A 9,987-nucleotide genomic window follows, 5' to 3' on the forward strand; every position below is an offset into this window, starting at 1 on the left:
ATGAAGGTTTGTTCCCCACAGCAGTCTCTCTTCTAGCCCTGTTCCCTGGGAAGAAGAACAGCTCTTCCTCTTGTACCAGTTCCTATATTCCCCAGCCCTCTTCTTCCCTATTGGTCAAAATCAGCACCAAAACTTCCCAGGGGCTTCTGGGAATTGTAGGCCCACCTTCCCCTATTGCTAGCCAGGCTCCCTGGGCCTAGTAGGCCTCTGGTGGCACAGCCCAGATCATGACAGAAGTAATCTCTGTAGTTTGGAGATCAGTTGCAATTCTGGGAGATCTTCAGGCTCCACCTGGAGGTTGGCAGCCATCCTCTGGGATACCTCCATTAAGCTCAACTCATCTGTGGCAGGAGGCGTTCTGCCAGCAAGCCCTGTTGCCTGCTGCCACTCTGAGCAGGTGGCAGGTGATATATATATATATATTAAAAAAAACACACACAATGACATTCCCAATGTCAGGTAAAACCTAGAAGTGGCATAGGGTAGATCTAGGAATCTCCAGAAACTCCATGATTTTACCATTGAGTTTCTGGGGATTCCTAGAGCTATCCTATGTCACTTCTGGGTTTTTACCCGGAAGTGATATAGAGACTTTGGCAATGTTAATGATGTCGCACCTCCCATATCCCCACTCCCAGTCCTCCTCCTGGTTGCTAAGCTTGGCCTAGCTATGACAAATACTGACCTTGATAGACCACTGGTCTGATTCAGTATAAGGCAGCTTCATGTTTCCATGTGTGTCAGCTGCCCTGAGCTTCTTTTGAGGAACAGCTGGTTAAAAAAAAGAGGCATGTATACAGTCTCACTATTTTCTGAAATGACATGACTTTCTCCATTGCTAGAACTTGTTTTATGAAAAGCTGGTCAGATTTTATAGGTGGGCCCTCCCACAGCTAATTGGTTCCCCCATCTTTGCCTGCTGCCCATAATTACACAACAACACGATACCGAGAAATTACATGATGATTAATGATCTTCTAGCAAGGTCTGGCAGACAGATAATGCTTGCCCATCCGTGCCCAATTTCTTCGGAAGTAATCAAAGCTCATAACCCCCCCCAATCTTGTTGGCCTCTAGGGTGAATGATCCAGATGTTTGGGGGGAGTCACACAAGGGTATTTCGAATTATGGTGCTGGAGAAGACTCGTGAGAGTCCCTTGGACTGCAAGGAGATCAAATCAGTCAGTCCTAAAAGAAATCAACCCTGACTGTTCCCTGGAAGGCCAGATCCTGAAGCTGAAGCTCAAATACTTTAGCCACCAAATGAGAAGGGAGCACTCCCTGGAGAAGACCCTGATGCTGGGGAAGATTGAAGGTCAAAGAAGAAGGGATGGCAAAGGATGAGATGATTAGACAGTGTTATCGATGCAACGGACATGAAATTGAGCAAACTCTGGAGCACGATGGAAGACAGGAGGGCCTGGCGTGATGTGGTCCATGGGGTCATGAAGAGTTGGATTCAACTGTGCAACTGAAAAACAACAACAACACATGGATAGGTCATTTGAGTAATGTTGGGATCACAGTAAGACCCCGTGAGGATTGTGTGTCATTAGAATATTTATCTAACATATTTCATGCTGGTTGAATTTGTTCATCTAGTCTTTGCCAATTAAATCTGGACCCTTTGTTACCCCCAAAAATGCACACAAGTAAGAGTCTCAATGTCAGGAGAGCTCCATTTTCATGGAAGAACAAACACATGATTCTTCTGGGTAAATTTTATATTGGGACCACTGCCTGTTGTATAATGAATCAGTCTAGCTTACATATTTCATACGTGCTGAATTTTGACTTGTTCAGCCAGTCTTTGCCAACTATAGAATCATAGAGTTGGAAGAGACCTCCAGGATCATCTACTCCAACCCCCTACACAATGCAGGAAATTCACAGATACCTCTCCCTCCACACCCACAGTGACCCCTGTTCCACACACAGAAGATGGTAAAAAAAAAAACCTCCAGGATCTCTGGCCAAATTGGTCTGGAGAAAAATAGCTTCCTGACCCCAAAGTGGCAATCAGCATTTCCCTGGGCATGTAAGGAAGGGCCACAAGAACTAAGCACTGATGTAACCCTTCCTGCCCTCCTTAGCATTGCTGTCAGATGGCCCTCTAACCTCTGCTTAAAAGCCTCCAAAGAAGGAGAGCCCACCACCTCCTGAGGAAGCCTGTTCCACTGAGGAACCGCTCTAACTGTCAGGAAGTTCTTCCTAATGTTTAACCAAAAACTCTGATTTAATTTCAACCTGTTGGCTCTGGTCCAACCTTCTGGGGTAACAGAAAATAACCCCACATCGTCCTCTATATGACAGCCCTTCAAGTATTTGGTTATCATATCACCTCTCAGACGATTCTGTTGGCTGTGAAAATGTATTGGTGTGAATCCCTTCAATCACTGGAATAGCTGGAACATGTTCCATGTGTATAGACCCTCAAAGCCACCTCTGTCACCTGTGTCCGATTCCATGTTCCCTCTAAACTGTGGAATCTTGTGAGCAGAAATTCTACTTTGTAAGCTATTGGCATTAAAGTGGTGAGTGAGCGATTTGGCTACTGCATAAATTAGTTTGCTCTGGAGTAGGGATGTGCATTCAGTTTGGAGGAACAACCCCCCCCCCCCCTGAATAATGCCTATTCGGCATTATTCAGGCAGCTGAAAGCCGATTCAGATTCTTTAATCTGATTCAGCTGGCCAAACAGGGATTCCCCGAATGGATGCCGTATAGTCGGCATCTATTTGGGTAACCCCTTTTGGGTAATCCCTTTTTGGGTTATTCCAGGGCCTTCCCTGGCTCGCCTGCCTTGGCTGCTGGTGCCTCTCCTCAAAATACCCCACAAGTCTCAAAAAGATTGGTACTCTGAACATAATCAAGTATGAATCCACCAAATCACAGTACCAGCCAGCCTACATTTAACAATCCAGTCCACAACATACAAATACAGTGATACCCACAAGAATGGAAAAAGTGTTCCAGTTGGAGAACAGAGACTGTAACACAGTGGTAAAGCACCTCCTTGGCATACAGAAGACTCCACATTCAATCCTGGGTATCTCAAGTTGAAAGAACTCAATAGTAGGAGATGTGAAAGAAATCTGCCTAAGACCCTGGAGAGCCACGGCCAGTCTGAGTAGACAATACTGACCTTGATGGACTAAGGGAATGATTCAGTATAAGACAGCGTCATACATGATTTGAGGAAGTGCCATGCCTCAGTGGTAGAGTATCGGCTTGGCATGCAGAAGGTCCTAGGTTCAATCCCTGGCACCTCCGGTTAACAAAAGGATCAGGTAGAAGGTGATATGAAAGACCCAAAAGAGCCAGGGACCCAGAAGGGCCAGAGAGCAGCTTCCAGTCTGTGTAGGGGCCCTGGCTCAGTGGTAAAGCATCTGCTTGGCATGCAGAAAGTCCCAGGTTCGATCCATGGCAGCATCTCCAGTTAAAAGGACCAGCCAAGAGGTGATATAAAAGACCTCTGCTGGAGATCCTGGAGAGCCGCTGCCAGTCTGAGTAGACAAGACTGACCTTGATGGACCGAGGGTCTGATTCAGAATAAGGCAGCTTCATGTTTGGGGGAGGGGCTGTGGCTCAGTGGTAGAGCACCTGCTTGGCATGCAGAAGGTCCCAGGTTCAATCCCCGACATCTCCAGTTAAAAGGACCAGGCAGGAGGTGATGGGAAAGACCCCCACATGAGACCCTGGTGAGCTATCGAGCGGGATGTGGCTCAGTGGCAGAGCACCTGCTTGGCATGCGGAAGGTCCCAGGTTCAATCCCCGACATCTCCAGTTAGAAGGACGAGGCAGGAGGTGATGGGAAAGACCTCTGCCTGAGACCCGGGTGAGCTGTAAAGAGGGGCTGTGGCTCAGTGGCAGAGCCTCTGCTTGGCATGCAGGAGGTCCCAGGTTCAATCCCCAACATCTCCAGTTAAAAGGACAAGGTAGTAGGTGATGGGAAAGACCTCCACCTGAGACCCTGGTGAGCTATGGAGCGGGATGTGGCTCAGTGACAGAGCATCTGCTTAGCATGCGGAAGGTCCCAGGTTCAATCCCCGGCATCTCCAGTTAAAAAGGACCAGGTAGTAGGTGATGGGAAAGACCTCCGCCTCCGACCCTGGAGAGCTGTAAAGAGGGGCTGTGGCTCAGTGGCAGAGCCTCTGCTTGGCATGCAGGAGGCCCCAGGTTCAGTCCCCGACCTCTCCAGTTAAAAGGACCAGGTAGTAGGTGATGTGAAAGACCCCCACCTGAGACCCTGGTGAGCTATGGAGCGGGATGTGGCTCAGTGGCAGAGCATCTGCTTGGCATGCGGAAGGTCCCAGCTTCAATCCCCGACATCTCCAGTTAAACGGATGAGGCAGGAGGTGATGTGAAAGACCCCCACCTGAGACCCTGGTGAGCTATGGAGCGGGGTGTGGCTCAGTGGCAGAGCATCTGCTTGGCATGTGGAAGGTCCCAGGTTCAACCTCTGGCAGCATCTCCGGCTAGAATGATAAGGCGGGCAGTGACATGAAACACATTTGCCTGAGACCCAGACAATCATGACCTTGATGGGCCAGTGATCTGATTCAGTATAAAGCAGCTTCATATGTTCATCATATAGGAATCTCTCGAGAGTTTCATGTGAAGGTCCTTTGGCACAAAAGTTACCGATTTGTGTTGACCGACCAGGCTGACGCGGACTCGATGGAGACCAGAACGGAAAAACTGGTGCTTACCAGGAAGTCACTTGGCTCCATCCCTTGAAATTAAAATGACTGTATTCTATTTGAAGCGAGGATGCTCAAAAGCAATTTTAAGGATGAGCGCTTTGAGCAGGATGAAGCTCTGTAATATGAGGTTTATTTTCCCCTAAGGTGTTTTGCTTCCGGAGCACGTCTTAATGGAATTGTATAAAAGGGCTTGTGACACTTTGCTTCCTTGGCTGTCGCTTTGACCGCTTGGCTCCCATTGGTGATTTGAGGGTAAGTATCAGAAATATTTGAAATTATGTTAGTGTTGGCCCCCAGAGTTCACTGGTTGGTACATCTGGCAGCAGCAGATTTCTGGTTTTGTCATATCTTCTGGAGGTGAAATGCCATCAGCGACCCCAAGGAGAAGACTACATTCCATCTCCCTTGGTTTTATGGTTATCTAGAATGGTTTTAGGAGCTGCGGTGGCTCAAGTTGTGAAGACGCTGAACTGCAGGCTGTGGAAGGTCAGTAGTTCAGCAGTTTGAGACCCGGGTTGCCGCATGATGGAGTGAGCTCCCGTCTCTAGTTCCAGCTCCTGCCAACCTAGCAGTTCGAAAGCAAGAAATTGCAAGTAGATAAATAGGGACCACTTCGGTGGGAAGGTAACAGCGTTCCGTGCGGCTTGGTGTTTAGTCATGCCGGCCACAGGACCATGGAAATGTCTTCGGACAACGCTGGCTCTTTGGCTTTGAAACGGAGATGAGCACCGCAACCCTAGAGTCGGATTCGACTGGCTTTTGAGCAAGGGAACCTTTACCTTTACCTTTTTAGAATTGTTTTAAGATGGTGTGTAGTGTCTTCGAATTTTATCTAGAATTCCATACAGGGGACAGCGACTAAAGCTGGGATTACAAGATTAGCTGGTTTCATGTGAAGGGGCTGTGGATGAATGGCAGAATATCTGCTTGGCATGCAGAAGGTCCCAATTTCACTCCCTGGCATCTCCAGTAATGATGAGGTTGCAGGCGATGAGAAAGATCCCAACCTGAGACCAATGCTCCCTCTAAGCCAGTGGTTCTCAACCTTCCTAATGTCGCAACCCTTTAATACAGTTCCTCATGTTGTGGTGACCCCCAACCATAGCATTATTTTCGTTGCTACTTCATAACTGTAATTTTGCTACTGTTATGAATCGCAATGTAAATGTCTGATATGCAGGATGTATTTTCATTGCTACAAATTTTCCGATGGTCTTAGGCGACCCCTGTGAAAGGGTCGTTCAACCCCCAAAGGGGTCGCGACTCGCAGGTTGAGAACCACTGCTCTAAGCTGTAGAGTCTTGTGAGCAGTTTGGTGTAGTGGTTAAGTGCGCGGACTCTAATCTGGGAGAACCGGGTTTGATTCCCCACTCCTCCACTCGCACCTGGCTGGATGACCTTGGGCAAGCCATAGTTATGGCACAGCTGTTCTTGAAAAAGAGCCGTTTCTGTCAGAGCTCTCTCAGCCCCACCCAGGCCCGTAGCTAGGTTTTTTTTTTAATTCGGGGGGCTTTAAATACGTTGGGGGCCTGATAACTCCTGTAAGAGTTATCTTGTAGGAATTCACAGCCTGGGGAACTCCTACAAGATAATGATTCAGCCCTACCCCACCTTCCTGAGTAGATATAAATTACCTGCCTACCATTTTTCTTCTCACCTTGACACAGTGGGTGCGTTCAGATGGGGCGTTTCAGCCGGCATAAACTGTACCGGTTGGAACCGTTGCAGTTTATGCTGGCTGAAATGCGATCACACTTACCTCCTGTCTGTGGAGCCCATTGCTGTATGCCCATTCACACACAGCGGGCGTCGGTGGTTTGTTGTTGTTTTTTAACTTAGTTTGTGCATGCGCATAGGCAGCCATCCACCGAATGGCGATCTTCGCGCATGCGCAAAACGCCCCGTCCCAAAAAGCATGCCCTGAAGAGAGGACTTACCTTTAAAGTTTAAAGAGCAAACTGGTCTCCCTGAGGACCCGGACTCCTCTAAAATGTTAAACTAAGTACCTTTTCTTTTTTAAAAAAACAAACGCCGGGGCGAAGCTTTGCCCATGCGCATACGCCGACCTAACAAAAAAAAAATGGCGGGCGAAAATTGGAAGCCTTGGGCTTCCGAACGGAAGTGGCTCTACAATGGTGGAGAGTGATCAGACGGGGGAGGGGAAGCGATTACAACCGTTGCACTCAGGATACCACCACTTGGGGACCTAGTGGCAGAATACAACGGTTTAAAGCTCTTTGCAACGGTTAGGGACGGAAGGCAGATGTTCGCCGTGTGAATGCCGGTAAGTACACCAATTCCAACCGGCACCTATACCGTTGTAAATGCCCCGTCTGAACGCACCCAGAGAGTACTCCATCTTTCTGTGTTATACCTCTGAGGATGCCAGTCATAGCTGCTGGCGAAACGTCAGGTCCTCCAATGCCAAGACCACGGCCACACAACCCGGAGAATCTACAACAGCTAAATTTTTATATGTTTCCCCAATGCGACAAATAGCAACTCCCTGGGCTGTTTTGGGTTTTGAAAGCAGTGCAGAGGGACAGACGTCTCCCCCCCCCCTCCATTCTGAGTATCGAAAAAGACCATGGGGTACCCATCAGAATTTGGCCTGAGAACTGAATTTTTAAAATGCTGAGAGTATGCACATTTTTATAAGTTCAGTGATACAGAAGACTAACAGCTCCCTTGAAAGAGCTCTCGCTGCGATAACTGGTTTATAAATGTATTTTGGGTGACGGCTCCACTTCGAACGCACCCTGCCTGGAATGGCTTGAAAGCCAACAGCAATTATTTGGTGTGGTGGTAAGGAGTGCAGACTGTTATCTGGGAGAACTGGGTTTGCAGAAGAAGAAGGAAGAGATTGGATTTATACCCCACCCTTCACTCCCCAAAGGTGTCTCAGAGCGGCTTACAAACTCCTTTCCCTTCCCCTCCCCACAACAGACACCCTGTGAGGTAGGCGGGGCTGAGAGAGCTCTTTCAAAAACTGCCCTCGAGAGAACAGCTCTGCCAGAACTATGGCTTGCCCAAGGTCATCCAGCAGCTGCGAGCGGAGGAGTGGGGAATCAAACCCGGTTCTCCCAGATTAGAGTCCGTGCACTTAACCACTGGCTCTCAAACGGGATGATTCCCCACTCCTCCATAAGCAGCTGCTGGTGTGATTTTGGGTCAGTCACAAGTTCTCTCAGAGCTGTTCTCTCAAGAGCAGTCCTCGAGAGAGCTCTCCCAGACCCACCCACCTCACAGTCAATGCTCCCTCTAAGCCCTGGAGTCATGTGAGAAAAAAAAATCTATTTTGTGAGCAACTGGTATTAAAGTTGTGAGGAAGCAATTTGGTTACTGTATAAATTAGTTTGCTCTGGAGCAGTGTTCCCTCTAAACTTGGTTTGTGTGAGCTAGCGTTCCCTCTAAGCTGAGTTAGTGTGATCTAGCTCCCTTTTTTTTAGTCTCCGGCTCACACCCACACGTCTTAGCTCAGGGAGGATGGCTCCAGAGCAAACTAATTCTGTGCCCTCTTGTAAGCCGCCCTGAGCCCGCTCGCGGGGAGGGCGGGGGTAAGAATGTTAAAAATAAATTAAGAAATAAATAAATTCATGCAGTAGCCAAATTGCCCGCTCACAACTTTCATGCCCGTCGCTCATAAAGCAGAATTTCTGCTCACAAGTCTCCACAGCTTAGAGGGAGCATTGCTCTGGAGCCCTCCTTCCTTAGCTGAGGTGAAAACCTGTGAGCTGGAGGCTAAAAAACTGTGACCAAGCTCGCACTAACTCAGCTTAGAGGGAACACTGCTCACAGGGTGTCTGTTGTGGGGAGGGGAAGGGAAGAAGAAGAAGAAGAAGAAGAAGAAGAAGAAGAAGAAGAAGAAGAAGAAGAGATTGGATTTATACCCCGTCCTTCACTACCCTAAGGTGTCTCAGAGCGGCTTACAAACTCCTTTCCCTTCCTCTCCTCACAACAGACACCCTGTGAGGTAGGTGGGGCTGAGATAACTCTTGACAGAAATGGCTCTTTTTCAAGAACAGCTCTGACAGAATTACGGCTTGCCCATGGTCATCCAGCCAGGTGCAAGTGGAGGAGTGGGGAATCAAACCCGGTTCTCCCAGATTAGAGTCCGCGCACTTAACCACTGCACCAAACTGGAAGAGGAGGAGGAGGAGGAGGAGGAGATTGGATTTATACCCCGTCCTTCACTACCCAAAGGTGTCTCAGAGCGGCTTACAAACTCCTTCCCCTTCCCCTCCCCACAACAGACACCCTGTGAGGTAGGTGGGGCTGAGAGGGCTCTGACAGAAACGGCTCTTTTTCAAGAACAGCTCTGACAGAACTATGGCTTGCCCAAGGTCATCCAGTCAGGTGCAAGTGGAGGAGTGGGGAATCAAACCCGGTTCTCCCAGATTAGAGTCCGCTCACTTAACCACTACACCAAACTGGGAGAGGAGATTGTACGATGCTCTGAGACTCCTTCGGGTAGTGAAGGGCGGGGTCTAAATCCAATCTCTTCTTCTTCTTCCAAGTAGGCCTCCCAGGAAAACAAGGTTAACAATGGCGCACAGAATCCCAAAGTCTGCATTTGCTCACTGTCTTAATAAACTGTATTGACTTTTATAGAATTACAACGTTGAGTTGCTGGAGGGGACCGAAGGCAGATATGGGCTTTGATGTTTGAGTGTGTCTCCCTTAGGGAGAGGTGGAAATTCTTTGGAAGGCATGCCTTCAAGAGGGCTTCATTTGCTCATACCAGCCACAGCCTTACTGTCGTCCAATTTAGGCAACTACAGCCTCTGGGTATGGTTGCCAGCCTGTGGCGAGTGCGAGACTGGGAGGCTAGGATGTGGAGAGGCAACCGCCACATCAGCAGCACGATGGCATTTTCTGGGGCAAGCCCGGGAGTGATGTGCTGCTCTCGGATTTGGCAGAAGCATTTATGGTTCATTTGGAATACTGTGTGCAGTTCTGGTCACCACACCTTAAAAAGGATATTATAGCTTTGGAAAAAGTGCAGAAAAGGGCAACTCGAATGATAAAAGGGTTGGAACACTTTCCCTATGAGGAGAGGTTAAAGCGCTTGGGGCTCTTTAGCTTGGAGAAAAGACGACTGAGGGGTGACATGATCGAGGTTTATAAGATTATGCATGGGAAAGAGCAGGTAGAGAAAGAGGTACTTTTCTCCCTTTATCACAATACAAGAACTCGTGGGCACTCCATGAAAGTGCAGAGCGGTCGGGTTAGAACGGATAAAAGGAAGTACTTCTTCACCCAAAGAGTGATTAACACATGG

At 48.5% G+C, this 9,987-nt stretch overlaps 1 protein-coding gene across 1 annotated transcript in view; it reads left to right on the top strand.

Moving 5' to 3' along the window:
• Positions 1-4,922: 4,922 nt before the first annotated feature.
• Positions 4,923-9,987, top strand: part of LOC107120650 — a 13,642-nt gene continuing 8,577 nt past the window's right edge. The window contains exon 1 of the mRNA XM_015423389.1: positions 4,923-4,958. The gene's annotated coding sequence lies outside the window, so the exon portion shown is untranslated. The remainder of the gene's footprint in view (positions 4,959-9,987) is intronic.

Source organism: Gekko japonicus, unplaced genomic scaffold, assembly GCF_001447785.1.
Source record: "Gekko japonicus isolate JY-2015 unplaced genomic scaffold, Gekko_japonicus_V1.1 scaffold1842, whole genome shotgun sequence".
Lineage (NCBI taxonomy): Eukaryota > Metazoa > Chordata > Lepidosauria > Squamata > Gekkonidae > Gekko > Gekko japonicus.